The 13,207-nt window shown below is 44.7% G+C and overlaps 1 protein-coding gene across 4 annotated transcripts in view; it reads left to right on the plus strand.

Annotated features, from left to right (window-relative positions):
• ADGRL3 (adhesion G protein-coupled receptor L3) overlaps positions 1–13,207 on the plus strand; it is a 421,071-nt gene that overhangs the window by 69,509 nt on the left and 338,355 nt on the right. For all 4 annotated transcript variants that reach the window (XM_067297303.1, XM_067297300.1, XM_067297302.1 and 1 more), the window contains exon 2: positions 11,978–12,044. The gene's annotated coding sequence lies outside the window, so the exon portion shown is untranslated. The remainder of the gene's footprint in view (positions 1–11,977; positions 12,045–13,207) is intronic.

A 13,207-nucleotide genomic window follows, 5' to 3' on the forward strand; every position in this document is an offset into this window, starting at 1 on the left:
GTTTCTCTGTGATGTTCAGCAGCTGGTGCTTTTTGGCCAAATGACCCCTCTGATGGCTCATGCAGAAAGAAATGTAAAGCTTTTTTTTTTCTTTTTTTTGGGTTGTTCTAATTACTAGATGTCTATCTTCTTTTTTCAGGTCAAACCATTAGTAAAATCTCCTCCTTTCCCCTTGGTGAGTCTCTGTCGCCAGTTTTACTTTGTTGGGCTCAATATTTGGAAAAGCTTGAACAGCGCTCAGAAGCATAAAAGTTGACAGTTCCTCTCTTGCATCTAAAAACAAGCCAAGTAGGAATAAAAGTGGGGTATCCATTTGGACTTGTTTGTGCAAATTGCCTTAAATTCAGTTGCCCAACTCGGGAAAAACCCATCAGCCAAAACCAACATGTGTAGAAGGTAGTTGAGCACTAAGTATTGGCTCTGAATGAATAGTTCTCGGGACGTTATAAGCGTCTGGAGTGGGGGCTTAAAATGGACGCAGAAATGTAACCTTGAGGAGATGAATGTGCGCTGATGCATTGCAGTAGCTCTGTTTTTCCAAAAAAAAAAAAAAAAAAAAAATCCCAGTGTGTCTGCCAGTTGCTGGGATGGATTTTTTCTCGTGCCCGTCCCATCCGGTATGTTTGTATAATGTGAATGAGTAAGACAGCTCCTTTAAAAAGTGGATGCTTACCTGAAATACTTTCCTGCATCTTAATTTGCTTTGGCTTGTGTCAGACTACTGATGACATTGCACGATGAAATGAATATTTGATTACCCAGTTTATAACAAATGCGGGTCTAATTGCTTAAGCCTACCGTGTTTATATATCTGATGTGATCAGCCTTCTCTTGGAAAAATACAGTCGGGCCGCAATCTAGCAGGGCGCTTGCCTACACCCTTAATTTTAAGCCACCGGTAGTTTTGCAGAGGCTGATGAGATTGCTCGCTTGTTTGAGCGGGGGCTGTCTCGTTTGCCTTGTTGCGGCAGAAATGCCAAGTTTTAAACCCCTTATTAAAGATGATGTGGCAGCATATGCCAGTGAATTCGGATATTTTAGAGCATACGTCAAGTTTTCCCGAATTTGCCGTGGCTGGTGAATGCACCCATGAATGGAATGAAAGAGGAGTGCTACCTCTGGCATCCGTCTTGCCCGAGCTTCAAAAAAAGGAGAGAAAGCCGCATTTTTGCTCTTTGGTCAGGTGTGTCAAATGCAAGCTGCGCCGTTGCAACAGAAGAAGTCTTCTGTCACGGGTATTTAAGCAAGTTATTATAGCACTTATTCCTGTCCTTTCCGTGGAAAAATTGTGGTGAGTATTTGCGAGATGATTTGTTTGTGCTGGCTAACTGCAAACAAAACTTTATCGTTTACCTCTTAAAAAAAAATTTAGAGTGAAACCAAGCAAGGGAATTTAAAAGGCAAAAACTTTAAGCTGCTGAAAAGCCATGACCTTCTCAAAACGCACGGAGAAGAAGTGTGTTAGCGCGAGTCGCTTCTCCCTGCCGCTCCTGGGTGGCAGTGACTGTTAAAATCCATAACTATCTTCTTTGAGCTGAAAGATGTGGGTGATCTGCTGCTTTTTGCATCACAGTGGGCAGGTTGAGCCATTTGTTCTTAATTCCGGAAGCTGCGGCGGTTGTTGAGTTCAGTTGTTGAGTTCGACGCCCGCCTGGTAGGTCATGGTAGACCTCTCCCTACGTTGGAGCGAGGCATCGCCCATGCGAGGTAGGGCAGGACACGCGAAGGCCAGGCGCGAGCGTCTCCGTCTTCATTACGTTTGCGGCACGGCGGTTTCTGCTTGAGGAGGAGAGCCGCTGGGGCTTTTGATGGGCTTTCAGGTGTTCAACCTGGCAAGCGCTGTTCCACCCATTAAAGGTGGAAGTGGCTGACGCGAGATGCGCGGCGAGAAGCGTTTGCCGCACGCCTACCTGCGCGCTCGCTCAAGGCGTGCGTGACACTCGATCGCGGAGCTACCAGGAGCCAGGGCGGCTGTTCAGATAGCTTTGCTATAAATCACCCTCTTTATCGATTTAAGGTGTGACATCTTGCGAGCTGCGAGGCCTGCGCATTGCTGAAATGCGCAATGAAAACCGTGGCGAGCAGAGACCCTGGTTTCTTTGGTGGGGTGCCGAGTAGCGTCTTGCAAGGCTGGAAGCTAAAGCGCTGTCAGCCGGCCAAAGCCAGGTGGAGCGTCTTTCTGTTTTTAATCTGTCCCGCTTTTGGGTGCAAAGCAGAGAATATTTTTAATGCAAAATCCATTTTAAAACATAACAACAACAACAACAAAAAAAACCCCTACAGCTGTTTGAAAGCTGTTGGGAAATATGGTGTATTAGAAATAGTCCCAGCTGAAATGGATTAGCAGGCAGAGTTCAAGTGAGGAGGTCAAATGTGTAAACTGAAAGCAATTTGTCTTGTGGCACTGCAGTTTATCACATGGCTGCAGAAATAAAGAAATACCACACGCATGCACACGTTCACACTTAATAATTTAAGGATAACTGGGAAAGGCCTTAAAAGACATTAAAGGGCTTCTGATGACATCATACTCTCTGGGGTAATAAACCAAAGATGCTTGAAGTCAGTTCCAAAATAGCTGTATTCAGAGATGTCTTTATATGTCTGTCGTCTTTTTTTTTTTTTTTTTTTTTTTTTTTCCCCACATCTCGGAATAAAGGTTTTGAACACTAGCGTTGTGTGTCGGCTGGGGAGACACTTTGAACATTTTCCTCAGGTGGATTTCTTAATCCGCTACTTTCTGTGTCCAGATTAGTTGCATTTACAGAGCTTTTAACAGCTTGTGGATCGCTTTCCCCTTTGAAAACCTAAAGAAAATTTGGGGGAGGTAGGACAAGGCTACACGTTTTCCTTCGAACCTCTCCTTTTGGGAGAGCGGTGCTTGCGGCTTCAAGGGGAGCAGGAGAGCGTTCTTTCCCCTTCGTCGTTGCCTGGAGAGCTTCGCTGGGTTTGGGGGATGGCGTTGGTCCGCGTCGCCTTGAGACAGGGCGGTCCGTTAGTAACCTTTATTCTCGCTTTGGCTCTTAACATCGTTTGAGATGGCACGTGCATCCGAGTTAATCGCCCCCGGATGTGGGGACATCTGCCTTTGCCCTTCGGAAGATGGTTACTGATGTCACCAGAACGGAGAAGGTGATGGGCCTCCTTCTGAAGGAAGAGCAGTGCCTGCTGAACCGCTTGGACATAAAAGGTCAAGATAATTTTACATTTCAGTCACATTCGTTGCTAAGTTTAACGTTAAATGTGTTCTTTTGAAGGGCACTTTAGGTGGCATAAATTTCGGTGGAGAACGTTAGTGTCACATTAATAATAATTACTTAGAAGTGTGGCAAGCTCACCTTGAGCAGCCTCTCTGAGGCGTAAGCTAGGAATGAGATTTGAAGTAGAAGAGAATACCTAGGAGCAATTAAAAACCTGTCACAGCGGAGAAGCACCCGCTTTCTGCCTCGTTTTGATTGTAGCTGCTGTCATGTTGTGGATCAGCCTGGCCTTTCCCTCCTGGAAGCTCGAGCACGGACAACCCTAGCGCTGGGTCTGTTGACGGTGCGCGATCGCGGGGTGGTCACGCTTCAGGCTCCGAAGTTGTTCTAGGAGAAAAAAATCCCCAAACTTGTTTTCAGCGGTCATTTTCTTTCCAGGATTTTTTAAGGGCCACTGATAACTTCAGGGGCTTGTTTACTTCAGCCATAATTACTTCAAGACATGGTTCCTGCAGAAAAGTATTGCGTTGGCGTGTTTGTGCCTTTTCTTTATCCTCCCGTGCCCGTTGCTTGGGGGATAATAAGTGGAGCATGTAGCTCTCCTTCTAGGGTGTCCTCCCAGGCCGCGTATTTATAAATGCTGCCTTTGCTCTTGCCAGCTTCTCTTTTGTAATATTAAGAAACTTGATATGTGCAAGTTGTACGTGGACAGCAGCCCTGGGGCATGAGAGGTTGGTTTCTTTGGTCCAAGCAACCGTTAGGCGATGCTGTTTATACATCTCCGTGCATTGCTGCTGGTGACCCCCGGGCTGCTTCTGGCCTGGGAAGCCTTTGTAATTAATCAGGCCACAGATGGGCTTTTTAATTGTGTCCATGTAGCGGTGAAGATGGATTTTGGTGGCCCCCATCTGGTTCTCCCACCTGCATTGCTGAGCGCCCTTCACCTTGCTTCTGATTAACAAAATGTTGGGGATGGTGCTACGGAGAGGTGGTTGAGGAGGCTGAGATGAGTCGTATCTGCTGTTTTGCATGTTTTCATCCTGGAATTTCCTGCAAACGGGACGTTTTGTAGCAGATCTTTGGGTGTTTAGTCGTGATCTCTCATACGGCTGGGATTTTTGGAGGACCTGGTGGGGATTAAACAAAGAAATCCCATTCTATCTCAGCATTATGTGACCGTGCTGAGATTTTGGCGCGGTTCACGTGCTCTCTGTGGCCCACGGTGTCTGCTCTCCACGAAGTTCAATGAGATCGCTATCAGACCCCCTTTTGCTGGCGTGACTGCATGGTTCAGGATACAGAGCTGGGGTAGGTGCCCTGCAGCTACTATTTTTTGGTTACAAATATCAGCATAGGGTTGCCGGCTGGCCTACAGGTCAGCTTGAGGTCTGGGCATGTCCCATCGTCCAACAAACCAGGAAGTCAGTGGTTTAGCTTTTAAAAAAAAAACACCGTTTTAGGAAAGGACAAATATTTATAAAAGAAAATCAAATGTAACTGTGCGTTGAATGTGTGCCCAGGGAAAAAGGCTGCATTAACCCTCCTTTTTAAGGATGTTTTTAAAACATCCACAAAAAAGCTAAACTTAGTGACTTAGCATGGAAAAAAACAGAGCCAGGATGTCCTAAGTTTGTGTGTGGTGGGCTTTTTGCTTTGTGTGCGTTGTTTTGGTAAGGGTTGGAAGGTATCTAGAGTTGTGTTGCACTATGCATTTTACGGCACATTTAAATGCCTATAATATAAATAGTTTTACCATCAGAAGGCATAAATGTCAGCCTATTGACACATTATAAAGACACAAATGGAATGTAGCCTGGCAGACTGGTGCTGGTTTTGAGATTTAATAGTGCATCTGTATCATTTATCCCAGTGGGAAATAACACAGGATGTTGCCTTGTAATTTTTTACTACTGTATAATAAAATGTAACCATAATAAATGGTGTCTAAGCAAATAACGCAGCAGAGTCTGGATTTCGTCCAGTTTCTCTTCACCACTTATCTCGGTTTAGTTCTCCCTCCCCAACTTTAAGCAACGTACTATTTTGACTGTATACAAGTTGAACATGGATCTTATTAATGTGTTGTGTACGTATCTAAAAAGTGGAGAAAGAGAACCCTCTTGTGCCAAACACATCCCACATCTTAACTTGCTGGAGTTAGCGGTGTACTAGGTTCCTTCCTCTTTAACTCATTCGCATCCTAAATTGGACCGCCTTTGAAGGGGTCTTTTCTGCATTCCTGCATTTCAAGAATACCTTAGCACTTTGATTGCTTTCCCAAATGTCTTCACGGTGATATAGTGTTGGTGATATAGTGTTACGTGTGAGTAGCCTTTTTGTGAAAACCTGAGCAATGATATTCCACCCATGTTTTCCCTAACTCATGCAAATTGAGAGTTGGTATTTGGTGGCTTTATGTTGGTTAAATTTAACTCCTCAGATATTGCCTTTCCGATGCTACTGTGGTATCTTGCGCATGGGATTGGGGACGCTGAGTCTAGGACTGCAACGTACTTTCTAGACTCAGGCTCAGGTTTTGCACTGCCAAACCATCTGTGACAAGCTGCCGTTTGCTATCTGCTCTGTTTCCAGAAGGTCTTGGTTTCTCTCTGGGGCTGGGAAGGCAATGCATGAGCCCCAGAGCTTTCCCAGCCCCACCAGCCGTGCTTGCTCTGCTTCCTTGCTCACCTAAACATGGCTCGCTTTGCTGCCCCACGTAGATGCCACCTCTGCCAAGACAAGCCCTGTCCCCCAAAATTCGCTTTGTGTAGGGCCAACCTGCACCACCGGTTTCCCACGGATGGGTCATAGCTTGCTTGCTCCTTCTCTCTGCAGCTGGGAGAGGTGCAGCCCACTCTTTGGCACGCTCTGGAGATGCTGGGTCCTACCCTACTGCAGGGACTGGGCTGTCCCTCTGCCCACTGCTGCAGGCCAGGATTATTTTTTTTAAGCTATGACCCAAGCTTGAGGATCAGAGACTGAAGAGTACTCAGCATCCATTTAGGCACTTGTGCCAGAGCCCGATATTCAGACGGGCTCGCCGAGAGCTTTCTAACATCTGGCCCTTAATGTTCCCAGCGAAGAAAAATATGAAAACATTATTCTGTGTGTATGAGAGTATTGCACATTTGTAAAAAGACAATTAACATAGAAATGAGGGAGGCTTTTGATTCATCAAGTAGATTCAACAGACTGTGTCATTTCCTTGATTTTCATTTTAATTAGGATTAATCAGTTTTATCTCCTAAGGTCTTTGCTGGGAATTTGCATGAAACAGAAGAGCGTGGTCAGTGTTGTGCCAGCGTAACAGCCCATCCTTGAAGAAATGCCGCTGGAGCACACGTCCCTGGGGTTAGAGCCAGGGGGACCACAGGCGCCCTGCCTCCCCCCTCGCATGAAATGACTCGCTAGTGCAGTGCACCCGCTGGGTCTTCCCATACCAGGGCCTGAGCTTCAAGTAACTGGTTGCGTGCTCCTCAACCCGCCTGGGACCAGTATATCGCTTGGGAAACTGGGAAGCTAGCTTGAAATGATGGCTACTTCAAAATCTGTTAGGAAGCAAAATCCTCCCTCCTGTTTAGGTGCTCGATGCTATATGTCTTTATGAAGGGACAAATTTCATCTTGGAAATTAGCATAATTTGCAATCACGATGTGTCTTCTTGTGTAGTGATTGTTTCTCTGTGCCTATTACAGATGTCTCGCTATGAGGAGGAAAGCTCCCATATATTATGTGCAGGTGAAAATTCAGCCTGCAGTTTGATTCTTTAGCAGAAAGGATGTGATTGTTCTAAAACACATATAATGTAAATATTTTCCTATTAATTATAGGAGAACACAATTTCCTCCAAGAGGGTCCTGCTACAGTAGGTGTCAAGGGTAGGCTTTAAGCTTCTCGGGCACTCAAAGAACAGATTTGAAAGCCATTAGGCATCTGAACGAGAAGAAAACGGAGACAGAAGGCAGAAATTGCTGAAGGGAAAATCCTACTGCAAGCCCACAAAGTATTTTCAAGCTTACAGAAATGACCTGCTCTGTGCCTGTTACACAGAAGTGTTAAAATGAGAGCAGGCGACCCCTCTCCCCCAAATCATTCATCTGTTATGTCTGTGATGTATTTAGACTGAATCCTTTCCCAGATGCTGGGGATCTGTCTGTTCCTGGGGAAATTAATGGGATTTTGCCGTTTGCTTTGTGGAGGAGAGGACTGGACTTTCTCTTGCTGTCTTTGGCAGGAAGGAGCGAAGAACTTTCCTGCCTGCTCACTTTAAATATTACGTCTTTTTTTAAGCCTTTTTGCCGGATAGTCTCATTTGTGTTCCTGCAATATAGCATGTTAGAAAATTACAGAGGTTAATGTGCAGCACTGTGATACACAACCATAATGGTAGACTCTAATGTTTTTTAAATGGTAAACCAAAGGAATTCATAATACGAGCTGCAGTGAATTGCCTCTAATTCTTGCCAAAGATTAGTTTAGCATTGCTTTTAATATTTTATGTGCTAAAATTGTTTGCAAAGACTAAAAGCTTTGCTCACTTTGCACCCTCTTAATTTGCTCTTTCACTGTGAGGTGCACAACAGCAGCACTCTCTTGCAGATTAATTGTGTAGCAGGAAGTTTTATTAAATTTCAGCTATACTGTCTTTGAAAGACTTTTCTAGTAATCAGTGAAAACTGTATGAGATTTATGGTGTCATAATAGTGCTAGGTAGGTAGAAGTCTAACCTTTTGTAATATCACCCATTGCATATTAATATCTTTAAGTATCTAAAACACATGTGAATGACATAGGAGGTTTTGACTTTAAATGTTGCCGTAGAGATTTAACCATACGTAATCCCATTAAAATATATGAGTACAAGATAAAGCGATCCATTTGCAATTATAATTATGCATATCTAGATTGACCATTCCTTAAAACTTGGAAACACAAGGTGGGGAAGAGCACTTGAGCAATCACTCTTTGCTGAAAGCATTGATGGAAGAATAAAAAATGGAGCGGGATCGATTTGTCTGCAACGTGCACAAGACGTGTGGCAAGTCTTTCTCTGGAAGGTGGAAGGAAACGTGCAGAAGTGCGTCCTGGGAGAGGGGCAAAAGCTGACCCATGAGCTGGGCAATGTGGACTCTCTCACGTGACCATGCCCTGTTACGCCTTTCTGCTTGTTTTGATGGAACTGTCAAGATGATCCCAGGTTGTAGCTGAGCATCCCAGGGGAGAGCTCCTTATTCTGAAGATACTCAAAGACTGTATTGTGCAACACTTTGAGGCGTGCCTATTGCTTGAAAAATACAGATGTGGCCTCCATCAGGTGGTGCCATGCTTGTGTAGCAGGTGACAACTTTGGTTTGTCACAGACCAGCCCATCAGCACCCTCTGTCACGTGAGGCATGTTCATCTGGTCACACCATAGGGTGGTGTGGACAGCTCAGTGATCCAATGTATGGACTCATTAGATACATATCTGTAGTATAATGAAAAAAGGTACTTTGGGATCCTGAAGAGGCAAAGCAGATAGCACGGGGGCAATCAGTACAGGTCATGGTTTTGCAGCTGGTCTCTGCTTAGGTCTAAGAGGCTCTTGCAGGGGAAAAAGGGCCTGGGAAAGCAGAAGGTGTTCTTTTGTGTAGGCTTGGCATATAATCAAAGTTAAGGGCTCTTCAGACTCCATCTCCGCCCATGTGCACTGCGTGTTTTGCTGAAATCTCACTTAAGCAGACTTCACAAGCAGAACATATTAAGGTAATTCTCACTGTGATGGTTAGCTTGGAGAGCCACCACAGAAATGTATATTCTTACACAGAAGAGCAGAGAACGCTATGAATCACTACTTTTGCTCTTGACACTTGATAAATAAAGTGTATTAGTTGATAAGCTTAGTATTGGAGAGTCAGCACCTGTGCGTGAATGACAGAGGAGATGGGATTTATTCTAGCTCTGCTGGTGGCCAGCTGTTTGACCTTGAGCAACTTTTTGTCTCTGAGCCTTTCTCTCTCTTATGCCTTGATTGTCTTGTCTTCTGGAGGTATGAGCTCTTCAGGAGAGAGGTTTCATTTCATTGTGTTGTGTGAACAATGGAGTCTGAGCTTAGCTGAGGCCTCCAGGGACCTCTGGGACACAAATTATAATTGTTAGCTTTAATCACTGTCATCAAAAGAGCTTCGTAATGGAGGACGGTAATGCGCGGGATTTGGGAAGATCTGTAGGGCGCATGTTAATTAAGTCACTGTAGGTGGAAGTTGCTTATTTGGTTTCCCAGGGCTGATGCAGGGACGTGGACGTTCAGAAACAACGTTGTGCTGCTCCGTGGTGGTTTTCTCCAGCAGCACAATGCTGGGTGCTCGCTCCCGTATCCCAGCCAAGCCAGAAAGGGGCTGTTTGGTACCGTCTTAGCCATCGAGCTTTCTTCACGTGCGCCTGGTGGGCCACCTAATCCCTTTGCGTGGCTTTTGAAAGTTGAGGAGCATTAACGAAGGCCACCCGTCGTCGTGTTTTGAGGTGTTGCCGGACTCCGGCAAGGTGAGGGCGAGCCATTACGCCGTGATGGATGCTCCTCCCAGACGTTGCTGTCACCGAGCAGACAGTGTTTATCATCGCTCTCCCTAACAGCAGCTTCTGTTTTGGCATGGCGATGAGGAAGCGTGCTGGTTTGCAGATTAATTGCCCTCCTTTTGGCATCTCGTGATGCAGAGCAGTGCGCCCTTGTCCTAGTCTATTAGATGCGTCGCTCACCATAGCAGAGGATTTAGAAATATTTGGCCTTATGAGCACCAGCAGTCACATTAGTAAGAGTGGGCTGTGTTGAAGTATCTGCATCATCCATGTAGCATTAATCTCTGCAGGTAGAGCTGCAGGGTGACGTGGGATGGAGTAAGGGAGATAAGATGATTTCCCCACTTCATCAGAGTCTTAAGTGAAACCACTTGCCAGATAGCACTTGCGGTTTGAAAATGCAACCCGGAGCCCGTAGTCCAGGCTGAATACAGCCAGCTAAGAAACGACAAATGCTTTCTGAGAAGAAATACTGTCTTCATGTTAGAGAGTTGGGAGTAGCTTAGTGCAGTGGTATGGAAAGCAGTAAAAGGAAAAAAAAAATAAAAGGAGCTTCCTCTGCATGTGGGGAAAGCACTGTAGCACTGAGTTTCAACGGGTAGCGGACAAAACCCTTCTTAAATGCGTTTATACTATGTTTTAGGGCATCAGCTAGCTGCAAATCCCTGCGCTGCCTCTGCTGCTAGTGAGTGCTGCCTTTCTAACAAGCATTTTGCAAAACCTCTGCTGTGCAGGAGTCCGTGTATTGCTCCCTTATGCGGTTAAAACACGAGCAGGCGTTCTCCAAGCTTGCTTTCACATCTGCATAGAAATGGCTTATGGCAGAGGCCAACTCAAGGTTATGCAATTTGTATTTGGGGAGGGAAGAGGAGAAAGATTTCCCAGTCAGTACTCTCACATTATGATAAAATAAGGGTGCGCTGGGAGGAAAGCATGTGCTGCATCCTAAAGCGGCACAGTAGAGCCATAAACCACTGTACATTGTGCTATCTCTCTCTCCCTTTATATCCCAAGCAGAAGTGAAATCCAGGGTGTCATAAATGAAGCAGAGATCTTGTTTTAATTTCATTTAAATAGTTGTTGCAAGTAATGGGGTAACAAACATTAACGTCCTCAGACGAGGCAAACCAGTTTCGGCTGTATACCGCTGCCATCAAATCAGAGTTATTCTCCAAATGCTGCTTGGAATGAGGTGTAGTTTTTGCTATAAAATATAAGCAGAATAGACTGAGCAAATGGTATTTTTCCTAGAAATAAGGTATATGGATGCTGCTCATGAGATATTGCCTGGTCTGTTTGGCAGCCGTAAAACTGTTTTTCCTACTCAAGCTGTATATATTTGATAAAAATCCATGGCTGAAAAACAGCTAACATCTGGGGATTTTTTTTTTCATTTGTACAGTGAGAAATAATAGCTGCTCTTACCCTGAGTTTGCCTGTAAATTTTTCAGGTGGTCCAAAATATCTTTATTGCTTATGGAGGCAGTTTTGCTGACGGACGGACCTGGACCAGGTCTCTTTTTCTTCCAGAGCATCCATGCTTGCTCATTACAGGAAAAGTATTCCAAAAATAGCATGCATGTTGGACTCTTAAGTCTTGTCTTAAGTTTTAATTTATTCACATGACTTCCAAGGTTACTGAGCACAAGTGATTGGTTCTTTAGTAAATTATGTGCTGGGGACCAATGCCTTAGCCATAGGAGTCTCCTTCCTTTCATACTCCCATGGGAGGATCTGCCAAAGAACAAGGAGGACTGGGGTGAAACTTGTCTTATTGCCATCAAAGACTAAACGAGGATTGTTCTGGATCAGCTGTGCCCAATGTGGAGTCCAAGGGCCACTTTTTAGGCTGTGCAGTGACCTGGGTGTGATGTAGGGACTGGGACCTTGGTGCTCCACATCATCCAAGGTTTAGGGACCCGCTGCCATGCGTGGCTCCTGGGGAACGACCAGACCCCATTAGATTTGGATCCTTTCTTACACGGGCTTTTCGGGTCTTACTTTCTTTTTCTCATTTTAATGCTCTTCTTCCAAATGAGATGATTGGCTCTGTTCTCTCCTATTCTTACAGGCTTTTTTAAAAATCAGATCTGTTTGTCCAAAAATAGTTGTTCATTGCTGTATCCTCTACTGCCTGTATAGCAAAAAGTTCATGAGCGTGTAATAAGTCCTCGGCGGCAAGTATAAATGTTTTTTAATTATTTTTTTCTCTTTGTTTCCAGAAATGCTGAATTCAGTAGTCCGCAAAAAGTAGCGTATGGATTTTTAGCACCCGAAGAACAAGAAAAGGTAATTACTAGACCATATAGTCTTGCCTTGTTTGTTGGCTGCGCTAAAATATTAAAGCGCTCGACCCGCTCGTACTGCGTGAGTCTGCAATGCTGTCTTGGCTCGTGGGTTTTGCGTGTTTTCAGTTACGTAGGCCCGGTCGTTTCTTTAGCATATTTCTTTACGGAAAAGGGCTCAGGAAAGTTTCTATATGAACGTTTTACATGTTATTGCGAGGCACTGTTTCGCTGCTTTGGTTTGAAAACCGCATGTGAGTGACATCTTGTGTTCAGTGCATCTGCAATGCCGTACCGCTGATGATTAGCATATGCGTTTCAGAGGCAGCGTGTACACAAAGACAGCAAGCCCCCGTCGGAGGAGTGGGCCCGTGCCCCCTTCTTCCTCGGTATTACGACCCTTTGGAAGAACATCTTCCCTCTCTATGAGTGGAAGTGCCACCTCCATTCTCAGGAAAGATGTTGCAATGCCCTAAAATGGCTTTAATTTGCAAGGTGTGCTGATCCTCATGTATTTTTTGTAGTGGACTCTGCATGCATCAGTTTAATATTAAATTACAATAGGCAAGAAGAAAACAGTCGGGAGGGGAAGAAGCTCAAGGACCAAAATAAGCATCTGAGCGAAACGTGTTAAGCTTTTACAGAACCACACTTTCCTGTAGTTTCGGTTCATGGTGTTTGGGTTTGCCTTGCGAAAGACCATGAGTGGCGTTGTTTTTGTTGGATGCTTCCTTTAAGAATTACAGTGTCATTTAAAACTCTAAAGACTTGTGTCACCATTGCCAGCTCCCTTTCCTATCCCGGGACTGTCGTTTTCCAGCAGTTTGTGTACTAGTAATGCAGCATAACTGTAACGGGGGCTCGGACATTACTTTCTCGGAGTGTAAGTTGTTTTATCCAGGTCAAAAAGAGATTCAAAAATCCCATTTCTTTAAAATCAAGAATTTTAAAAGGGGAATCATGGAAAGGTATTATATGCCTTTTCCCCCTCTAGATATCCTGTGGGTTGCAATAACGTGCTATGGGTTGGCGAAAAGAAAGACTGTGCTGCACTATTGAATTTCACTGGTATTTTGATTAGTTGGTGCTCTTTTATAAGTGAAATATTAGTCTCTAAGTTAGCCGAACAATTTGAAATGATTTCAGTGAATTCAATCGTGTGTGCGT

Source organism: Apteryx mantelli, chromosome 5 (genome assembly GCF_036417845.1).
Source record: "Apteryx mantelli isolate bAptMan1 chromosome 5, bAptMan1.hap1, whole genome shotgun sequence".
Taxonomy (NCBI): domain Eukaryota; kingdom Metazoa; phylum Chordata; class Aves; order Apterygiformes; family Apterygidae; genus Apteryx; species Apteryx mantelli.